A 24,076-nucleotide genomic window follows, 5' to 3' on the forward strand; every position below is an offset into this window, starting at 1 on the left:
ATTCAACTAAGCAGGACACTCCAAGCTTCTTGGACGGGTAACTCAAGGTTGCTTACAGAGAAAGAAAGATGCACAGTGTCAGCAGGCCACAGTGATTTACATTTCTAATTTTACTTCTACTTGCAATATTTAAGGTAGTGACAGATTAAAAAAAACTAACAGTACTCATCAATATTACAGTTCTTCTTCACTCGGTCAGTTTTTCACACGTATATTTCTGAAATAACGTTTTGTAATCTAACTGTTGTGTCTGTTTTCCTCTAAAAAGCTTCTCAGAATGGAGCAGATATGGCACTGCCCTCCTCCAGATTCCCGTTAGTAAACAAGTCCATAAAATTATACAGGCTGACAAAAATGTCTGAATCTGGACTGGACATTAGGAACCATATGGCTCTTGTCTAAAGAGCTTTGGGTAATATGCATTTGATCTGGAAGCTGCTCTTCTTTCTGGCATTCACTTGATGCATTGAATAATATGTTATATAGACTTGTATTTGACTATTGTCACCACAACATTTCAATGGACCTCAGATGTATAAATTCATTTGGGTCATCTATCCGTCTATGTATTTTGCTGAATTAAACCACTAGGCAATACAATGTTTCCTAAACTTCAGTCATTTGGACATGATTTCCACAAATTTTGCCACATTGGCACACATCTATGCCATTACTTATTTGCTATTTTTCTTTATTGACTCTGTTTTTTACTTAAGTAACATAAATTTAAAAGATAACCTTATATTTATTTGGTAAATGTGTTTGATACTTAAGGTTATTCCCAGTCCTCCCCCATGGAAGTATTAATAGGAAAAAAAGAGTCCAAATGCCACCTAAAATCTCTTCCGTACCACTAAACAGTGTCCTTATTGTGATGTGGGCAAAACTCATGTGGAAAACACCAACTGCATAGAAGTAAATGAGTCTACTCTAAAATAGGATTTCCCCTTCTCTTATCATTTAATGGTGAGCGTGATATATGAGACTTATGACATTTACCAAGTGCTAAGGCTTAAACATGAAGCAGTAACTGGAACCAATTAAATGAGGTGTTAATGAATGCTTTTTACCACACAATGCAGATTTTCTCAGATATTATTACTCTGAAATACTCTGCCCACTTTGAAATCTTCTGTTCTCTGAGTCACCCCTCTTTTTTTCAGGTTACAGTTAGATACTCTACACTTTCCAATCTGTCAGGGGCAAATTTTTGAGAACTACATTATGAACGAACAAAACATTCAAGCCTGTCAAATGTGCTTAAATTCAGCACTGCAGATATGTCAAATAACATTTTGGGAAAAATAACCACAGAGCTGCAGTTTTTAAGAAAGTTTCCTGGTATTCTATATTGAATCCTAACATTAATAAGAACAAGTCACTTTGAAGTATTGTATCATTTCCTCATTATGGGGATATAATGTGGTGTTTTTCTTATCTGGAGGGGAATTTCAGGCGGATTCAAGCAATTTCTCCTCTTATTACACTAAGTATACAGTTGGATTCAAGGACTTTCCTACATATGTGAACCTCCCTGGAGCTAAATTCTCTTGTTCCTAAGGAAAATTCCAGAGTATTACATCTTGAAGGCTTCTGACCTTCAGATTTCCTACCTCTTTTGTAAAACATGAGGTTAGAATCATAATCATTGTGATTTTTGTAGCCCACATATATTAATTTTGCTTTTGTTTTCATATCCAAAAAAAATCATCACCATGACCAACGTTAAAGGAGTTATGCACCTGTTTTCTTCTAGGAGTTTTTTTTTTTTTTTTAATAGTTTTAAACCTTATATTTAAGTCTTTAATCCATTTTGGGTTAATTTTTGTGAGTGATATGTGGATTCACTTTCATTCTTTTTCATGTGGATATCCAGTTTTCCCAACACCATTTATTGCCCAGATCATCCTTGCTCCAATATATGTGCCTGTGTTATTAACTGATCATATATGCACAGCTTTACTTCTGGACCTTTTTATTCTGTTTCATTGGTCTATAAAGTCTGTTTGTTTTGTTTTTCTGTTTGTTGGTTTTTGTTTTTTTAAAGATTTTATTTATTTATTCATGAGAGGCACAGAGAGAGAGGCTGAGGGAGGAGCAGGCTCCATGCAGGAAGCTGGATGTGGGACTTGATACTGGATCCCAAGGATCACGCCCTGGACTGAAGGCGGTGCTCAACTGCTGAGCCACCCAGGCTGCCCTATAAAGTCTCTTTTTATGTCAGCACCACACTGTTTGGGTTACTATAGCTTTGTAATATGGTTTGAAATCAGGAAGTATGATGCCTCCAGCTTTACCCTTTCTCAAGATTGCTTTGGCTATTTATGGTCTTTTATGGTTCCATATGAATTTTAAGATTCCTTTTTTCTATTTTTGTGAAAAATGCCATTGGAATTTTGATAGGAGTTGCAATGAATCTTTTACATCAAACTAAAAAGTTTCTTCACAAAGGAAACCATCATAAAATTCTTTTTGGTTCTGTACCCAATTCTAACATGTATGTGTCTGCAGGGGGAAGTGGGCTTCCCCATACCAATAAGCAAATCTTTGACACCAGTAGAGTATTCCAGAATTCAAATCAATTCTGACCACTATCTACTCAAGGCATCAGATTCCAGAGTTTAGGGCTCAGTCCCACAAGAATGCACTCCTTTTCCTTCAGATTCCAGTCACAAGCCTGAGTTGTTAACATGTTTTTCTGAACAACCAGATATAGACTGGCCGTTCCCACAACGACTTCCTTGGAATCAGATGTCACCTGTACTTCTGACCAAGTGGCTATAAATCAGAGATTACCCCCCTTTAATCCCCTCCTTGGGTTCGATTAATTGATATTTGCTAGACAGTCTCCCAGAACTTGCAAAACTTATTTACTCACTAAATTATCAATTTATTATAAAAGGATAATTCAAGGAACAGCCAGCCAGATGGGAGAGGTGCACAGGGCAAAGTATGGGAAAAGGGTACAGAGCTTCCTGGTTCTCTTCCCTTAAGCCACTCTGCCCCATTTCCACATGTTCACCAACCCAGAAGCTCTTTGGACCCCATCGTTTTGGGTTTTAAGGGAGACTTCCTTACAGAGGCAATATTGATTAAATCACTGATCACTGACCACTGATTCTACCTTCAGCTCCTCTCCCAAACCCAGAGGTGGGGAGGAGTTGGGTGGGCTGAAAGTTCTAAATCTCTTATCAAGAATGGTTCCCCTAGCAACCAGTCCCCATCCTTAGGTTACCTAAGGGCTTTCCCAAAGTCACCTTAGTAGCATAACATAGGATACTTTTATCATTATTGTCCAGAGAAATTCAAGGGTTCTAGGAGCTAAGAACCAGGAACCAGTGGCTTAAGACCAAGTAGAAAGGAGAAATACATTTTGTTCATTTGAATAGCCAAATATATATTTCTCACAAAGCACAGTACCATAATATCATTTATGGAATAGGAGACTTTTTTGCAAAACATATATCTGAGAAGGGGTTAATATCCAAAGTATATAAGGAATTTGTACAACTTAATAGAAAAAAGAAAAGAAAAGAAAAGAAAAAAGAAAAGAAAAGAAAAGAAAAGAAAAGAAAAGAAAAGAAAAGAAAAGAAAAGAAAGAAAAGAAAAGTAAGGTAAAGAAAATCCAAATAATACAATTAAAACATAGGCAAAGGACCTGGGTACCCATTTTTCCAAAGAGATGCACAAACATCAAATAAATATATGAAAAGGTGTTCAACATCATTAACCATCAAGGAAATGCAAATCCAAACCACCATACCATATCAGCTCACATATATTAGAACAGTTTTTATCAAAAAGACTAGAGATAAGTGCTTGCTAGGGCATGGAGAAAAGGGAACCCTTGTACACTGGTGGAGGGAATGTAAATTCGTGCAGACACATGGAAAACAGTATGAAGGTTCTCAGAAAATTAAAAATAGAGCTACCATATGACCCAAAAATCCCTCTACTGATTTTATATCCAGAAATAATTAAATGAATAAAATCAGCATCTCAAACAGTTATCTGCATTCCATGTTCACTGCCTCATTATTCACAATACCCAAGATATGGATACAACCTCAGTGTCAGTGGATAGATGAGTGGATTAAGATGATTTGATATATATATATCATATATATATATATATATATACATATCCATTACATGTATATGTGTGTGTGTATATATATGTATGTGTATAGATAATGGAATACTATTCAGCCATGAGATAGAAGGAAATCATATCATTTATGACAACATATATGTGGAATCTAAGTGAAAAAATAGAAAAATTAAACTGTTAGAAACGGACACTTGAATGGTGGTGCCGGGAACTGGGGGTGTGTGGGAAATGGCAGGACACTGGTCAAAATGTATAAGACTTCAATGTTCTACAGAGCTGTACACCAATGTACAATATGGTGACTATAGTTAAAACTATACTGGATATTTGCAATTTGCTAAGACAATTGATCTAATCATTTCACCACTCCAAAAACTGTTAGCTATGTGAGGTGATGGATGAGTTAATTACCCTGAATGTGATAATCACTTCATAATGGATATGTATATCAAAAATCATCACATTGTACACTTTAAATATAAACAATTTTATTAATCAATTATACTTCAGCACAGTTGGGGGGGAAGGAGAAAGATTGACATTTTATTTGGTACAATATCAAGAAATTAGAAAGATAACAGCTAATTAAACCCTAACAGAATAAAAAATAAACATAAGAATACAAAACAATAGCACACACAAAAAAAGTATATTGAAAATAGAATCATCAAAGCCAAAGCCAGTTTCTTGTAAAGAATAAAAAATTGACACACACCTAGCAATTCTGGTCAAGAACTAAATTGGGAAAACATAAATTATCATTATCAATTCCTGCAGACATAAAAAATAATGAAAATATATTATGAACAGGTTTATACCAATACATTTGAAAATTTAAGCAACATGGGTAAACTCCTTAAAAACTGACAAAAAAACCCAAAATAGGTGAACAGAGGGGAAAGGAAGGAAAAATAAAATAAGATGAAAATAGAGAGGGAGGCAAACCATAAGAGATGCTGAACTCTAGGAAACAGAGAATTGCTGTTGGGGAGGCGGGTGGGGGAAGTATAACTGGGTGATGGGCATTAAGGAGGGCACGTGATGTAAAGAGCACTGGGTGTTATATGCAACTGATGAATCACTAAATTCTACCCCGAAACTAATAACACAATACATATTAACTAAGTTGAATTTAAATCAAGAATTTAAAAAAAAAATGAAAAAAGACACGGAAAAACAAAATCATCATGCACCGATTAGAAATAAAATTTGTATTTATTTATTTATTTTTTTAAATGTTTTTTCTTTTTTTTAAATTTATTTTTATTTATTTATTTATGATAGAGAGAGAGAGAGGCAGAGACACAGGCAGAGGAGAGGGAGAAGCAGGCTCCATGCTGGGAGCCCGACGTGGGACTAGATCCTGGGACTCCAGGATCGCACCCTGGGCCAAAGGCAGGCGTGAAACCGCTGAGCCACCCAGGGATCCCCTAAAATTTGTATTTAAAAATTAATTAAGAACAATAAAGCTTTCCTCCTGAGGCAAGGGAAATAAAATACATTTAAATAAAGAATAAAGCTTTCACATGCAAAAATAATCACCATCATTATTATTTATTAATCACCTGCTAAGTATATTAGATATATTTTATTATTTGTTCCTAATAACAACCCTATAAGTTAGGTGTGATAAAACTAATTTTGTGAATAAAGAAAACTAGCGATTTGTTCACAGTCACATCCTTGGTGGCATAAAAAGTATTTGTATCCAGATGTATCTGGTGTGTGTTGGGGGGGGGTGCTGCAAAAGGAAAGAGGAAGAGGAAGGTGGGAGATTAAAAATCATTATTATACTATTTGGAATTGTTTTTAAGCATCTATCCCCTATAGCTGGACAGTGGCAACAAATGAAAGTCCATTAAAAATGGTGTGTATATTGGGGCAGCCCTGGTGGCTCAGTGGTTTAGTGCTGCCTTCAGCCCAGGGTGTGATCTTGGAGACCTGGGATTGAGTCCCACATCAGGCTCCCTGCATGGAGCCTGCTTCTCCCTCTGCCTGTGTCTCTGCCTCTGTCTCTTTCTCTCTCTGTGCGTGTGTATCTCTCAAGAATAAATAAATAAAATCTTTTAAAAAATGGTGTGTATATTAAAGGTATAACAATAGACATATTTAATAGCCAGTAAATTTTAGAGTTTCAAAGGTATCCAGGATTAAACAATCTAGCTCACTGTCCTTCTTTCTAATTTTTAGATTCATAAAGACTATGATAAAGTTATATATAAAATATCATGAGCCTGTTAGCCATAAAGTATGATAAGGTCTTTAGCCATACTCATAGCATGGGTAATGGTGATTTGCTGTACAACAGATGGCATTTTGATGCCTCATTAGGTGATACTGGCTAACAAAGGATCGTTTTAAAAGATAACAGTATGTGAGACCTCTGAAAAGGTATGCATTTCGACATTTGTCAACAAATTCCATTTTCTACCAAAAGGGCAAAAAACACCTTTTAAAAACTGAATCCAACTTTTCTGCAAGGGATCAGTAATGTGAACATGCCTTTTGTAACTGACTTTTAGAACTTTGCACTAATTCAAAATACTAGATAAAACAAATCGCTGCAGGGATCAAATACATGATCTCAGCCAAAATTTCTTAAGTGATGTTTTATTTCCTTTGTATTTTGCCTCTTCTCTTCTCCCCTTTACTCTCGTTCTTTTTATTTTCAAATGCATCTTTGCAAATTTAACCTCACTTTTAACTATTTGAATATTATTCAAGACATACATGCAAATAGACCACCAAACAGTGATGAGAGGAGAATCCTCAAATTCCTGCATTGATCCCTGACCCCAGTTCATAAATGAAAGTGGGGCCTGGAAAGGTGATAGGAAGATTTGGGTGCACATGGGGGTGGGGTGGGGATTGTGCCCTGGGAGCTTTACTAAAGCACATGCAGATGCCCGGCATGCATATTATCTGGGCACCCCAGATATCACTGTAAGATTCCTTCCTCCAGGGTCACTTGGCTTTTTTAGTGATGGATGTAGGTCGGCCTGCTGGCATTCTGGTGTGGGCAGAGAAAGGGAGCATGAATCTTGCTAATCGGTTTGCAGATGTTCATTTAATCCTTCTGTTTGCATAGTTATCCTTCTTTCTCCCCTCTGCCAATGATTCCAGAATATCTGTCTTTTATCGGGAGGGATGTGAGGTACGCTGACTACATTGAGAAAGAGTGAGGGCTGGCTGGTGGGCAAGCATCCATTATACACACTTTCATACACTCCCCATCTTCAGAGCTCACTCATCTTCTGAAGTACTTTCTGGGGTGCTGGGGGCAGCTCAGCTTACTTCTCTTCAGTATTTTACCCTTATTTGGTTAAGTCACTTGCCACTTTTCCATCCGCTTCTATCTTTACTCATCATGGCTTGAAGTTACAGATAGCTCCTAGTTTCCTCAAATAAAGGATCTACCTTTTTGTTTCTTGCCCTAATTATTGATTTGGCTGTGTTTTATCAAATGACTAAATATACTATGGAGCTCTATAAGTATATGTCAAGATTATTTTTTGTTGTAGTAAAATACATATAACATAAAACTTACCATGTTAATCCTTTTTAATGTACAGTTCAATGGCATTAAGTGTATTCATCAAGTATATTCAATATTAAGCTATATTGTAATAACCATAACCAACATCCATCTCCAGCATTTTCTCTTTTTACCAAACTGAAACCTGCACCCATTACACAATAACTCTATTCCTCACTCCCTCTAGCCTCTGAAAACCACCATTCTACTTGCTGTCTCTGTGAATTTCATTACTCTAGACACCTCATATAAGTGGAATCAGACAGATTAAATTTTAATAGATTTAAAAGCTGACAGTAAGTCTTGTTCTAGATGTCTTATTCTAAAAGAGAAAAAGCATTAGAAAGAAAAGGTTTAAGACAACAATTCTCACCTCAAGAAATCAAAGTACTCGCTTTATTCAGCACTGATTCTTTATGAAGTATTGCTTGCTATTATACAGACAGACAAAACTAAGAGCAAAAATATCTGCCTTGACCAACATCTGGTGTGCTTTCATTTAAATCATCTCTTTATCTGTTATTTTGTTTCAATATATACAAACGTTTCAGTGCATGTCTAGACTGGTTATGTCAAAACTTTAGTTCTGAGGGGTCCCTGGGTGGCTCAGTCAGTTAAACATCTGCCTTTGGCTCAAGTCATGATCCAGGGATCCTGGGATTAAGCCCTGAGCCAGGCTGCCTGCTTCTTCCTCTCCTTCTACTCCCATGCAACTGCCACCCCACCCCACCTCCACCTGACCCATCGCTTGTGTTCCCATTCACTCTCAAATGAATAAATTAAAAAAATCTTAGAACAAAGACAAAAATAAAAAATAAAAACCTTAGTTCTGATTTCAAATTTATAATAGCCCCAAGGTTAAATCAAGTGGTTCCTAAGTATACCTAACCCAAGAGATAAATATTTTAAAAGCAAATTATATTAATAAAAATCATTTTGGAAGTTTTTTTTTTTTTAAAGAGATAAGACAACTGGAAAAATCACATTGCCAAATGAAACCCTCTTTGTAATACTGTGAAGTGAATGGAGGTGTTCACTGAAGTAGGATTTGGAAAATAGAAATATGAGCACACAGAAACTTCTCTAATGAATTTAAATATAATAGATAATGCTGAAAATTGACTTAGTGGAAAATAAACTTTAATTGAGCCCATTTAATTTACATTAATGTGATAACATTTTCTCCTACTCATGTTAGAAGTAATGGTAAAATAAATAATCCAGGCAACCCAAGCAATTTCTCCTGGACCACACATTACAAATAAGTTCTATTTAATATAAAAGATCTGCTCTTGGGCAGCCCGGGTGGCTCAGCGGTTTAGCGCTGCCTTCAGCCCATGGTGTGATCCTAGAGGCCGGGGGATTGAGTCCCACGTTGGGCTCCCTGCGTGGAGCCTGCTTCTCCCTCTGCCTTTGTCCCTGCCTCTCTCTCTCTCTGTGACTCTCATGAATAAATAAATAAAATATTTTTTTTTAAAAAAAGATCTCTTTGAGATAATGTCTATTAATTACGGAGAGCATACAGGATCAGGTTAAGAAGTGTCCTTTGGCGTCGGGCTGCCTGCATGCACATCCAAGTTCCACTAATGATTAGTTCTTTGACCTTGAACAAGTTACTTAGCCTCTCTGAGCCCTAGTTTCCTCCACTATAAAATGGAGATAAAACAGGGCTTCGTGCAGATTAAATGAGACATGGAAAACCTTGGCAAAGTGCTTGGCATATAATAAGGGCTCAATAAATAACACGTATTATTAAAGATAAATTTTAAGACAGTTCAGTGAATATGGAGGAAAGCAGTTTTAAAACTTAGAAGTATATGTTACCATAATATTTTGATTTTTAAAAATTATTTTGTGTTTTTATTTTAGTTTTAACCCTGACCCCCTGACTCCCTTTAAACAATGGCTAGTAAATAGTTTTTCTTCCCCGCTTTGGTCACGGACATTTAGTGTCTGCGTTGTCTCTGGGTTATTTTTCAAAGACATGAGCCTTAAAATGTTAAATTCCCTGCTTAAAAACCTTCAGGAGCTCTCCTATTCCTTCTAGAATTGATGGCAGTCTTCTCTTAGTGTTAAATTAAAACTTCTCCCATTTGGATGCAAGTTATCATCAGTCTGGCGCTTAATAATTTATTTTTCATAACCTAGCGTGGTAGCCACAGAATGGCACAAGACTTGCCCCCAGTTGGCCTGGACTGTTTGCCCTGCCCGGTAAGTGTTTCATCTTCTCCTCCCTTCTCTGCAAGCAAATGTCCTACTCCACCTTTAAGATTTAACACAAGTAGCAGTAAATGCCACCTAAGTCCAAGGCAAACTTAGAAGTTCTATCTCTTTGGCTTCATTTAATCTATGAACATCCTGGGTTAATTTTGATGATGATGATAATGATGATGATGATGATGATGATTCACTTAGGTGTGATGTATTCACTGGAACGTACAGGGACATCCATGCTACTTAGTCACTGCTCAGCCACTGATATTGACTGTGTTGCCTTCAAAAACAATCTCATTAAGGTTCAATACCTTCTTCTATAAAATGGGACAATGCATGCATGGCCTGTTTTAGGATTAATGAGAAAACATGTGGGCTTATCTGCATTCTCATGCTCTCTATTGCTTTCAGACCTTGGTACATGCTTCTCTGGCAGCATCACCCTTCTCTTTTCCTCTCCCTCTCTTTTCTTTAAAGACTTTGTTTGAGAGTGAGCATGCGTGCGCAAGAGGAGGAGGAGGAGCAGAGGGAGAGGAAGGGGCAGAGGCAGACTCCCCGCTGAGCAGGGAGCCCAGCTGATCCCAGGACCCCGGGGTCATGACCTGAGCTAAAGGCAGATGCCTAACCGACTGAGCCACCCAGGCACCATCCCCCCCCCTTTTTTTTGGTCAGGAATGAACTCAGGGGTCAACTCCTCTAGTTTCACTGCTTTGCAGTTTGAACGAGGTGTCCTGGACTAGTCAAATTTCTAGATTCTGGTGCTAATTCCAACCAGGGTGCTGGTGAACACTCAAATGTGAGCCTCTCCTCATTTGGCTAAGGGGGCGGGACCATGGATTCCCATCCACATGTTCCCAGTGTCTGTCCCCAAAGAGACACCTGGACCTCCACAATACATGAGTTCCCTGAAAACGGAATGCGGTTTATTCACCTTTGTATTCACAGGACCTAGCACAATATCTGGCTCACAGGGTGTTTGCTTAACAACATAATAAATCTTTGGTCAACAGTGGCACATAAGCCTTTTACGGATTTTCTTCCTGTGCCCTTTTGTGGCATTTGTTTCATGGCTGGAATTTCAAAAATTGAGTCTTGCCTGTTTTCTCTTTTATAAGCTTCTATCCCTGAAAGCTACTCTTGATACCTTCTTTGCCAAAAGATAGTTCCTACATCCTTACAATAAAAATTTTCTCCCAAAGAAAAAGGAACAGGGTAAGAAATACACTGGGAAAAGTCACAGGTAAGCCCTGACTGGACTCACGCATCATTGTTACATAAGGAAAGGTTCTTTCCTAAATATTTAGGGAAAACAGCCTCATTCTGGAGAAAATATTAGGTAATGTACTATTCAACCCAGAGAGAGTAGTTACATAAGGAAAGGTTCTTTCCTAAATATTTAGGGAAAACAGCCTCATTCTGGAGAAAATATTAGGTAATATACTATTCAACCCAGAGAGAGTATTCAAATTCTCCTAGGGACCTTTTAGAATCTCAATTCAAAGGAATGACTTTTCCAGGAAAAGTTTCCCCACATCTGGCAGGGAAATGGGAGAGTGCTTGTAGCACCTTATAAAATCTGCCCAATTCGAGCTACCCATCAACCTATAAATGAGATGGCTGTGACTCTGAAGGGGAAGGCTACATTCTGGCCAGTGCTCTGAAAACCTGTTTGGAGTCACTAAGTGTTTGATGTGTATTAGCACATTCACTTTTTCTACCCATTTACCAGATGATGGAACTCAAGTACAGAGGGAGTGCTTGCCTAGCTAGTTGAGTGGGAAAACCAGACCAGAAAGAACTCAGGCCTTCCGGCACCAGAGGGAGAAAACTGAAAACCATAGCTCAACCACATTCCAGGCACAGGGTAAGAGGCTCTGCACACATCAGGTCATTTAATATTTAAAATAAACTCAAGAGATAAGCACTATAATTTCCTCAAACAGTTGAGGAAGCTGAGGTTTATAAGAGGTTAAGTAACATGCTCAGGGCTTTAAGTTGGGGCTTAGATTTGTCTCTTATAAGACCCAAACATCATTTGGGGAAAGCTGGAACCTTGAGAACTGAACAGCATCTCAAAAGGAGAATTAGTTTTTAACTTCTTTAAAAAAATTGTTAGACAAGAATGACAGAATGGATAAACTTACTATCCCTGACCACAGCTCTGTTTTTGCAGACATGACACTGAAATCATTAGAAATTCATCATTATTTTCATTGTGGGTACTAAAACTTACAAATATTTCAGGTATTTAGATACTAGACTGCAGATGTATAAATAGATGTGGTATTCAACAGTAACTTTTGAAAAAAAAAGCATTTTCATTTTCCTATGTTGATTCTGTTTCCAAAATTAAGACTAATTTTTCCTTCCTTACTCAAGAAAAATTTCTATAGATATAAATTTTGTTTATAGGGCAGACAGCTCCTGAAGAAAGGATAGGAAAGCAGCTTAGATACTGTTTAACTTGACCTTGTGTATCAATCTATGATCTTCTAGGAAGAAAGACAGGCTGTTCATTCCAGGCATGCAGTGAACTCTAAAAAAATACTTGCAAACAGTACAGTACTGTGACTTTTTCAGGAGATTTTTCAGGAGACCTACTCTAGTGTGTTCCCTGTGTTCTTAAAGAGAGTGCTTTGTTTGATATTTTTGCAAAATAGTTGAGTCTTAAGGATAACAATTGGCAGGTATGGTTTTATGGAAAACTGAAAGCAAATGAGCTACAAGAGGTAATGCCAAAATGCTTTGTACTTTGAGGGCAGATTGTTATTCCATATGGGTAGAGAATATGAAAGTTTCCCCATCCAAATCCATGAAATTTAAGCTGAACTTCATTCGGCTGACAATTATTTAATTAAAAAAAATTTTATTTATTTTTTAAATTTAAGTTTTATTTATTCATTTGAGAGAGAGAGAGAGAGTAGGAGTGGGGGGGGGGCAGGCAGAGGGAGAGGGAGAAGCAGACTCCCTGGCGAGCAGGGAGCCCAAGGCAGGGTTCAATCCTGGGACTCGGAGGTCATGACCCGAACCCAAGGCAGACACTTAACCCAGTGAGCCACCCAGGTGCCCCTCAGCTGACAATTCTTCTGTAAGATTCTCCTAAGACCTAAATTATTCCCTGGTTGACTCACAGACTTCTCTACTGATGGTTAATCTTTTCCTTAAGAGTTACCTTGGGTAACTCTAAATTGTAATTGATTCAAAATGCAGTCATTTAAAATAACGAAGAAAATTAAAAAACAAGTTATTTTAAAAGTAACAATGGTGCAAATAGGTAATATCTTAGGCAAGGCTGTTTGAACACCTTTGTAGGCACCCCCCCATCACATCAAACAGATTAAAATGGACTCACTTCTTACATTATACAGTATTTTTGCTATAAAAATCTAGAAAGGATCTTTGTAATTTTGATTTTAAAATTACTTGGTTAAAATAATAATAATTAATAATAACAAAATTACTTGGTTAATATTAAATTCATTTAACTAATGACTGGCCCTAATTTCTTTGCAATCATCCAGCATGCTCGAGAATACCTGAAAGATGACAAAAATTCGGCCCACAAGTTTATCTCAAATGTAATAAAGTTTTTTATGGATAACTTGCTTGACAATTACTGAAGTTGACAGATTATACTTTGAATATTTAATCAAACTCTAATATTATTATTTTTTTCATTTTCTTTTTGTATTTTGGAGTCAATTGCTTCATTTTTCAATTCTCACATATTTTCTTAGGCCCATAAAAAAGCTCAGATGCTTTAAACATTGAGGACCATAATATACGCTATGGACAAAGCAGAGAGCCCTGTGCAGAGAGCCCTGTGAGACCAGATCCAGGAGGAAAGGGAATTCTTGTAAGAAGTGATTCATGTACAGTGGTATGTTTAATATTTTCCAGGTAGTGTACTATTTCCCACTGGTGAGGTGAAGTAAGGCATCCAACATTCCGCATAGGAAGTTACTCATGATTTACCTCATACTAGATATCATACGTGATGAAAAGGTAGGAGACGGTTGCTACCATTGAGAACCTACTAGTTTAGTTGGGAAGAAAAATATTACTCTCCTTAAGGTTTTCTCCATAGTAACTGAACACATGAGGTTGCAAGATAATAAATTCAGTGTTTGGGTACTTGAATGACCAAACTAAAACAATTATACAGTTGCCTGGTTGTAGCAAAATAATGTGTTAAATTGCCCTTTAAAATACCTGGTTAGTGACTTGTGAACCAAGATAGTTGCTGGGGCCCAGCAGTGTCCCCGTAGCTGAGGAAGAAGTATTAGAGTCCTTACAAGGGCTAATTTTATTTTCATTCAGTCCCAGGAATACAGTTTTGAACTGAGGTTGCGTTTCTACTCAATTAGAGAAAATAGAAACACAAAGAGCAGATTTTAGCACCAAGTGAAACAGGTGTATCTAAGTTTAAGCCTCTGACTCCCATTCTGCATGATTGCTTAGTGCCAGGTTGGTCAACAGTTTTTCTTCAAGACAGAGTTTGTTTTCTAAGGATAACTGGGATGAAGTGTTCTGAAACAGCCCAATATATTCAACAGAGGCCTCAATTACCAATTTTTTTTCCTCCATTGTTATTGTCTTGAAAGTTCCTATAATGGAAATAATATGGCTTCAGGAATGCTGAGGAGCTCTTGCCCTTTGTAACTGGGTCAACACATATGCAGAGAGGCCACAGGGTCAAATTTTAGTGCTTGAGCGACTCTCTTGACCCAATGGGTGTCACACACCACTGGGCACAGTCGGGCTGGAGGATGGTGAGTCACCATTATATACTAAGCCCTGCAGCAGTGTGGAAAAGTTAGCACCCAGCTCGCCGATCTCAGGGAAATGAACCTATAAGCCACCCGCCTCCAACTCCTGAGAAATCATTTCTGAGAACGTTTGTCTTCAACTATTTCTTGACATTACCAGAAGCAGAAGAAATAGCTGTAGAGGATTTCAATTCAACCCAAGGAACTGCCTAGCAGTCTTGAGATTATGTCTATGAGATTATTTAGAAAGGCTACTATGTGTCTGTGTAGGCCATACACTTCAAGCTTCAGAGGCTACCATTTACACAAGCCACAGTGTAAACGGGACCTTTGGAATCGCACAAAATGTTGACCCTACCTTTGTTTCTCAAATGATGAGACAATACAATGATATTTTTCATTTTAAGGAAATCCCAAAAGCCTAAGTTGGAGCAGAGAGGCTAATGTTCTGAGCTATACAGAGAAAGCAGTCTCAGGCAAATAGTGGTTAGGAACACCTCAGACTCAGTGTGGCACAGTGTAGATCCCCACCTTAGTCCCCTACCCTAGTCACGTCACTCAACTTCTCTATGCCTCAGTCTTTTCAGTTGTAAAATGGTGTGATCAGGGTGGTTAGGAGAATTATATTAGATGTTGCAGGTAAAATACTTACAACAGTGCTCAGCACATAGTCAAGGACTCAATAAATAATAACTTTTACTATTAAGGAAGACAGTGTCTCCCTTTTGTTCCATTATTAGGATTCTGGAATGAATAAAAATTATCACCTCTGTATTATTATTATTATTATTATTATTATTATTATTATTATGTTTCAAGTATGTTTATGGCTCCAGAAGAAACATCTTCTGTGTCTTTTAAGAATAAAAGATAGGAATAGCTTAACAGGATATTTTGAAGAAAATGAAAAATAGCATTTTGTGATTGTCATTAAGAATGTTAAAAAGTTTGTTGTAGGACTTTTTGTCCACTGTATACTTCCAAATGTAGTTTAAAGGCTGCTACAGACTAATAGAAATACAGAAATATTTAGATGTTGATAGAAAATGATAGGCATTCCAAAAAATAAATAGGAGCAGAAACTACAAAAAATAGTTTCCTTTCCCTGCTTTTCTTTTTTTCTTTCAGAAGGTATTGAAAGGGGATCCCTGGGTGGTGCAGCGGTTTGGCGCCTGCCTTTGGCCCAGGGCGCGATCCTGGAGACCCGGGATCGAATCCCACGTCAGGCTCCCAGTGCATGGAGCCTGCTTCTCCCTCTGCCTGTGTCTCTGCCTCTCTCTCTCTCTCTCTCTGTATGACTATCATAAATTAAAAAAAAAAAAAAAGGTATTGAAAGTAAGTCAAAGAATCACTGAGCAATTTGAAGAATTTTAAATATTAGGCTAATCCCCCAGGAATGAGATACCAATGTGACCAATTTTTCTTTTTTTTTTTTAAAGATTTTATTTATTTATTCATGAGAGACAGAGAGAGAGAGAGAGAGAGAGAGAGAGAGAGAGAGAGAGGCAGAGACACAGGCAGAGGGAGAAGCAGGATCCATGCAGGGAGCCTGACGTGGGACTCGATCCGGGGTCTCCAGTATCAGGCCCTGGACTGAAGGCGGCACTAAACCGCTGAGCCACTGGGGCTGCCCAATTTTTCTCATTTGTAAAGAGAAATTCGAAATTATATGAGACATCTTCCTATTTTAAATATTGGTGCTAACTCAAATTCTGAAAAAAATTTGGCCAATAGTGTGAAGCCAAATGTAAGTTTGGGGTGTGGGTGGTGGTTGTGTTATCAGATTTCTTTGATTAGTGAATAAATAGTGATCCTAAATCCTAAATAGTGATTTAGAACTTAGCGATTTACTGTTTTATTAATTGCTGAGAAACTCCTGTATGTATGATAGTTAATGCAACAGCAGGCTATCAGGTATTTATATTTTAATAGTACATATAGTAAATAACAGTAACTTAATACACTGGAATTTCCAATGGTAAACATTCCAGGCCTCTACTGAGGAAATGTTTGAATTGGAGAATTAATTGTGACAAAATGTCAAATGCCTATTTCATCCATCCATAAAACCAACCAATCCTAGTGACTTAATTAAAAAAAATAGCTAATCATTATTCAAAATCTGAGTGACTAGTTGGATGAGTATTTGGTTACATAAACCAGAGAAGGTGGAAGAAAACTAGCATGTATGCAACACTACTGTCTACTTGGTGCTTTATTGATCTTTTCTCTTCTCAAATTCAAAATGACCCTCTAAAGTAGTTATAATTATTCTTTCTTTTGTAGCTGTAAATTGATGTCTGCAGAGGCCTAACTCTTTTGGACGATGCTCTTCTTTTTTACAATGGATGTTGATGTTGCCAAATAATTTTTTTAAAGATTTTATTTATTTATTCATGAGAGATACAGAAAGAGAGAGAGAGAGAGGCAGAGACACAGGCAGAGAGAGAAGCAGGCTCCATGCAGGGAGCCTGATGTGGGACTCGATCCTGGGACTCCAGGATCATGCCCTGGGCTGAAGGGAGGCACTCAACCACTGAGCCACCCAAGTGTCCCAGTGTTGCCAAATATTAATTCAAAAACTGGTTCTGTAAGCAATTGGTAAAGTGTCGCACGCACACCCACACCCACACCCACACCAGTATTTAAGAAAAAGGTTAAACTCACGAGGTTAGACAGGGTCAGCTGCCATATAATAATTCAAAAGGAAGAATTCTGTGCTGATAAACAAAACCTTTTCACCTAATTGGAGTCATCAAGTATCATCCTGAGGCACTGTATACAGGGCCCTCATTAACTGGGAACTCAAGGCATCCTTATATCCATCACAAAGATCAATACAGGGCTGAAAGTGTAATTAAATATAAGTAGGTGACTTAAGGTTTCAGATCTTTCTAAAGGAGAGATGGAGGTCTGATGTGTTGTTGTGGGAGGGGTCAACAGAGATTAGGGGATTAAGGGACAGCATAGTCTGTTTTGATTTCAAAGCAAGTAAAGAGTAGAGAGTTGAAAGTGAAACTAAGTCATATACCTGCATGACGGCTTCAGAGGTAACAATTTCTAAGAAAATCTACCAACTGTGACATTGGCTAAGGCTCCCACAAATGTAAAATGTGTCTTTCCTTGCAACAGCAGCTGTAGTTATGACGTCATCAACTTAATCCAGCTTCACATGAATCCCACATGATCAAATATGATCTATTCAGATGAGTATCACACACTTATGAAGATCGATCAGTAGATATTTATGAGTTACCGTGGTAGATACAAATAAATAAACGAAGTATTGCTTCAGAGAGTTTATAGTAAAAAGAGAAATGGATGGTAAAAGATGTATGCCCATGAAAAACAGGACATTACTGTGTTTTATTCACTTCAAAGGTCTTATGATATTAGAAATGTTTTTGTTCCTCATTACAGGTCTCACCTTCTAGGACAGGAGTTCTATGAGCATGGGCATTGCCTGTATTGTATCTTCCTACATCTCCAGTAACTACCACAGTGCCTGGCACATAGGAAACCCTTGGTAAATACAGGGCAAGTAGACAAATGAGTGAATGACACAGATCATGAATATTATGATAAGAAAGTAGAGAAGGAAAATGCCTTGTGAAGTGGACAGTCAGAAGATTTCAAGGAGCTGGGGATCCTTTTAGACACAGGGCTTAAAAGCTGGTAGAAAAGAGAAAGCATTTCTCTTGACAAGAGGCACAGGCAAGGCAGGGGAGGTGCCTGCGGCAAAGTAAAATGTTATTCTATCAGGGAATCTTGATGAAGAGATTGGGGTTTTATGAAGAACTTTCTAATAAAACTGGAATGGGCGCTTTAGGGTTGGTGGGGGTGACAATGTATGAGAAAAGAGGTTTTGGAGATTTGGGTAGAAGACCACACAAAAAAACTGTGGTAGAAGGTGGTCAGGCCCTAAGGAGTGGGTGCAACTTTTAACTTCCCTCTGAGTTTGGCATCTTGGGCCTCTGTTTTTGCCTTATTGCTGAAATGATTTCAGAGAACTTCTTAAAGTCCTTAAATTACTCATAAGTAGAACATTGCATTTTTTCTTCCAAAATTAAGAAAAAGCTCAATTAACCACATGGTTGTTTTATCTTATATCTGGTGAAACCACATTTCAAGCCAGTAGAGAAACAGCTGTTTTACCACTTAACTCTAGAAGTGGTAATTGAGAGTGACATTTAAGAAACATACCTACAGATTTCAGAAGACGATTAATCACTTTGTTTGGAAGGTTTATGATATGATAAAGTATTTTTAAAGCTCCTTATAATTAAACAGCTTGTAGAAGATTACCTTTACCTCTCACCCTATGGAAGCTCTTATTTTTTATTTTTATTTTTTAAAGATTTTATTTATTTATTCATGAGAGTCACAGAGAGAGAGAGGCAGACACACAGGAAGGGGGAGGAGAAGCAAGGTCTCTGTAGGGAACCAGTGCGGGACTTGATCCTGAGACTCCAGGATCATGCTCTGAGCCAAAGGCAGATAGATGCTCAACCACTAAGCCACCCAGGAATCCCTGAAAGCTCTTATTTCAAATGGCAATCTATAGAGAACTTCAAATAAACCTGTAACTGTACGTCTGATTTTGTGATAAATAAAACAAATTTTTCTATATTAAGATCACCTTTGGTGTTACATTCAAATGCCTAAATACCAATACAAAAACAGTAATAGTTCTTTATAAATTTTTCAAACACACAGAACCAAGAGAGGCCTTGATTTATAATACTCATACTCATACACACATACAGATAAAATTGACTCAGTGACTGTGACCCTTAAAACTGGTTTTCTTACAATTGGTTACTCCAAAAACCTACAACTCCATGACTGAGGGTTTTTGGAATTTTTCTTTTTTTAAATACCCATGAGTCTCTGCTTAAGGGCTATTTTCTGGCCAAATTTACATGCTTAGCCTATAGATACGGAAACCAGAAGCGGGGAGTTGTTAATGATCCCCAGAAACAGGTGATGGATGGGGGAGTTGGCAGGTAAGTACTCCAGCTTCCTCACCCCTTGGATGGGATAACCCTGAGGAGTCCTGCACACACTGCCTTGCAGAGGCTGGCAGAGAGGCTGGGCATCACTTTCCTACTGTGGTAACTGGCCTGATGATGCGCAACTTGTGTCCTTCCACTCTATGCCTCACTTCCCCACACTCCTTTACTTCTTCTTCTTCTTCTTTTTTTTTTTTAAGATTTATTTATTTGACAGAGAGAGAGAGAGAGAGAGAGAGAGAGAACAATGGGCAAAGCGTCAGGCAGAGGGAGAGGGAGAAGCAATCTCCACACAGAGCAGCAAACCTGATGTGGGCTCTATCCCAGGGCCCTGGGATCACCACCTGAGCCAAAGACAGATGCTTAATTGACTGAGCCACTCAGGTGCCCTCCCTTTACTTCTATATGAACTTTCTAAATAAACTTCTTATACTACTTGTCTTGGGGACTATTTCTGGGGGAACTTAGACCAGAACGTGTTCTTCCACTATTTTGTGACACCAAAGAATTTTGAGACTTGGAAACTACAAATGAACGTTGGTTAAAGTGAGATTCTTCTATTTGTTTGTTCTTTTTTTTTTTTTAAGATTTTATTTATTAATAAGAGACAGAGAGAAAGAGAGGCAGAGACATAGGAGAGGGAGAAGCAGATTCCCTGCAGTGAGCCTGATGCGAGACTCCATTATGGACCTGGGATCACGACCTGAGCCAAAGGCAGATGCTCAACCACTGAGCCACTCAGGTGTCCCTATTTGTTTGTTCTTTGTCAAATATAGAAATTAGTATCATTTTAATTTAATAAGTTGCTAAGTTTTCCCAAGTCCCTCCTTTCTTCTCTATATCCCCTCTCTTTGTCATTTAACCTTTTCAATCTCTGGCACACACATATGAACTAGGATGCCACAGAGGAAGGTTAATGAGAAACAGTGAAATTAAAAAAAAAAATTACAGCTTCACATGGCTTACAGCATGAACTGAAAATACACTTTACTATTTTTCTGTGTGTGTGTGTTTGGGTATCATATGGATAGATCATATATTAGCAAGTGACTGTGTTATTTCTAGAAGAAATGGAAATCTCAACCCATTTGCCTAGGCTTGAGTCAGTGTTACTCTGAAATCAGTATATTTTCTTACATGTGACACCAGTACACACAAATGGAAATAGGCACACATACACACACACCTCTACTATTATTTTTACTCATAATAAAATGAACACACTAAAAATACTGTCAATCAATCAGCAAAAAATCTTAAATTCAGAGTTACTGACTAAATCATGTCCCTTTTCTAATAAGGTCTGACTGTCTAAAACAAAACAAAACAAAACAAAACAAAAACACAACACCAAACCTGAAGCTACCATAGACTCATATTGGTCATTAGTGAACACTATTTAAAAGCCAGATATATGCCAGAATGGCTCCTGAATTTCCAATTATCTATAGCAAGTATTCTAACTTGGGGAGAGGAAAAAGGACAGATTTTGGGGGTGCCTGGGTGGCTCAGTCAGTTAAGCATCTGCCTTTGGCTCAGGTCATGGTCCGGGAGTCCTGGGGTCCAGCCTGCATTGAGTTGAGTTGGGCTCTGCTCAGGGAGGTCTGCTTCTGCCCCTCCTCCTGATCCTTCTCTCTCTCTTGCTCACTCTCTCTCTCTCTTTCTAATAAATGAATAAATATTTAAAAATATATTTTTTAAAAAGGACAGATTTTCTTCAGATGTCTGAGCCCGGTAAAGGACCTTTTTGACTCTTTTCCTCCCTAAATCCTTAGGAATGAAAAAGCCCACTCTAAACGTTAAGGGGGTGGGAGGGAAGCAAATAGACATTTTGGTGTGATTTGAATCTCCGTTTTGCTAAGTAGAAATAGGAGTTTTGAGGTGGCTTGAATGTGAGAGAGAGAAAAGAAATGAGAGAAAAAATAAGAGTAAAAAGTTTCCAGACTTTTCATAATCACTTAAATATTTGACCAAAAGGTGAATAAAGATAATGGCCGAAACTCCCACATTCCAAATGCTTGCAGCTTCAGATCTATGGGGATTTGTGATCACAAAGGCATATTGGGGATCTGTATTTGGATTTGGAATTAATACAGCCATAAGTTTTATGAAATACTGAAAATGACTTTTTATTACATGTTTATGCTTACTAAAGCTAGCCCTTTAAAGAAATATTATCTGAGCTCCTTCTTTGAATACTAAATGTGTTTTATAGAAGTAGCTTAAATAGTTGGCAATAGGGTAAGAGCATCCTGACATTGGTCCTGGCAATGATTTTTTAGATGTGGCCCTCAAAGCACAGGCAACAAAAGCAAAAATAAAAATAAGTGGGACTACATCAAACTAAAAAGCTTCTGCACAACAAAGGAGACCATCAACAAAATGAGAAGGCAACCTACGGAATGGGAGAAAATATTTGCAAACCACGTATCTGAGATGGGTAAACATTCAAAATATATGAGGAACTCCTACAACTCAAAAGATAAAACCTTAAATAATCTGGTTAAAAATTAGGCAGAGAATCTGAATAGACATTTTTCCAAAGAAGACATACAAATGGCCAACAGGTGCATGGAAAGGTGTTCGACATCACTAGTCATCAGGGAAATACAAATCAAAATCACAGTGAGTTATCACCTCATACCTATTAGACTGATTTTTATCAAAAAGTCAAGAGATAAGTGTTGTCAAGTATGTGGGGAAAAGGGAACACTTATGCACTCTTGGTGAGAATATAATGCAGCCACATGGAAAGCAGTACAGAGTTTCCTCAAAAAATAGAATCACCATATGATCCAGGAATCCCACTAGAGTACAGGGTATATACATTGAAAGGAAATGAAATCACTGTCTTGAAGAGATATCTGTACTCCTATGTCCATCACAGCATTATCCACAAGAGCCAAGACATGGAAACAATCTATCTCCATTGACAGATGACTGGATAAAGAAAATGTACATAGCACGATGGAATATTATAAAGCTTTATGAAAGAAAGAAATCCTGACATTAGAGATCATGTTGATGAACTGGGAAGACTTTCTTGGAAACAGAAAGTACAGTAATAGTTACTAAAGCCTGGGGAGTGGGGAAAATGGAAACAGGCCAGTCAAAGCATGGGAACTTTCACTTACAGGATGAATGAGTTCTGGAGATCTAATGTGAAGCATGGTGACTATGGTGCATGCTGTTCTTTATAAGTGAAATTCACTGAGAGAGTAGATCATAAAGTGATTTCTCCACACAGGCACACAAAGTAGGGGGAGGGAACTGTAAGGTGATGGATGTGCTCATTAACTATGGAAATCTTTTTAGTATGTATAAGCATATAAAGCTAATTCATTGTATGCCTTAAACACACACAATTTTTGTTTGTCAATTATACCTCAGTCGAGCTGGAAAAAATAGACGATTATGGTCTAGAGCAGGTGATGGAAACTGTATCTTGGGTTAGAAATGGGGAAGAAGGAAATGTATAAACGATAAGGTACTTGAGCAGGTTAAAAACATCATAAAGCTCAGAGTAAATTTCCATCTTGCTGCTGATTTGCATTCACACTATACTCAGGTAGAGGGAGGAATGGGGATATCATCTAGCTTACATGGAAGAGGAAAAGGCACTATATCCAGTTAATTTTTCAAAACTCCCTATTAACTTACCAACAGATAGCTTTGCATAATGAACTCTAGAATGTGGTTAGTGTCAGTTTCAGTTGTGGATGGAGGAAGCAGTCTTCACCAAACTTAATTGATGATGGCTGTGAACACTGGCACAGTGACTGAACTGAGGAGAACAGATGCGAGGATAACAACTGGACACCTGTCTTTCTTGGCTCTATGAAAATATCTGCTACCTTATACACAGGCAGACCTAGAGAAATGAGAAAGCACATCCCTAGACACTAATGCCAAGTTCAAGTGCTGTCTCACTGGAGTATTTCCAAGTCTACTTAGGGATTGAGACTACGGTCACTCAAGAAACACTCACTAGTCATGGCCTCAGTGCTATAGAACAGGCAGGTACCATCCTGTCAGTTGCCAAGCCATGCTGATAATTTGAGACCTGGTGGCTGGTGATACTCCCTCTTCACATACCAGCTGCTTCTACTAGGCCAGCACACATCTCAGCCAAAGGAGATATCTCTGGCACTTGTCTAGACATTGAGAGCACCTACTGGCTTGGTGGACAGCAACTGGCAGGAAGGGAGACCCCAGCCAAGGAGGGTTTTGAGAAGGCCCCATTCTGGCCCTTCAGAAGTAGCTGCATTCATAACACTCACTAGAGGAGGTGAACGGAGGCAGTGTACATGTGTTATCTGCCTTCTTCAGTCAATGGGAGGGAGGCCAGTTAGTGATTTTTTTCAACTCTTTATCAAAATCAATTAACACATTGCTATGCTTAGATAGTCGCACCTGTACAGGGGACCACCAGGC

The 24,076-nt window shown here is 38.0% G+C and overlaps 1 protein-coding gene and 1 long non-coding RNA gene across 19 annotated transcripts in view; one reads left to right on the top strand and one right to left on the bottom strand.

The window, feature by feature from the left end:
* Positions 1-24,076, bottom strand: part of PDE4D (phosphodiesterase 4D) — a 1,400,346-nt gene that overhangs the window by 284,626 nt on the left and 1,091,644 nt on the right. The gene's annotated exons all lie outside the window — the stretch shown is intronic.
* Positions 1-24,076, top strand: part of LOC111094481 — a 67,879-nt gene that overhangs the window by 812 nt on the left and 42,991 nt on the right. The window lies entirely within an intron of this gene.

This window comes from Canis lupus, chromosome 2, assembly GCF_011100685.1.
Source record: "Canis lupus familiaris isolate Mischka breed German Shepherd chromosome 2, alternate assembly UU_Cfam_GSD_1.0, whole genome shotgun sequence".
In the NCBI taxonomy this organism is placed as follows: domain Eukaryota; kingdom Metazoa; phylum Chordata; class Mammalia; order Carnivora; family Canidae; genus Canis; species Canis lupus.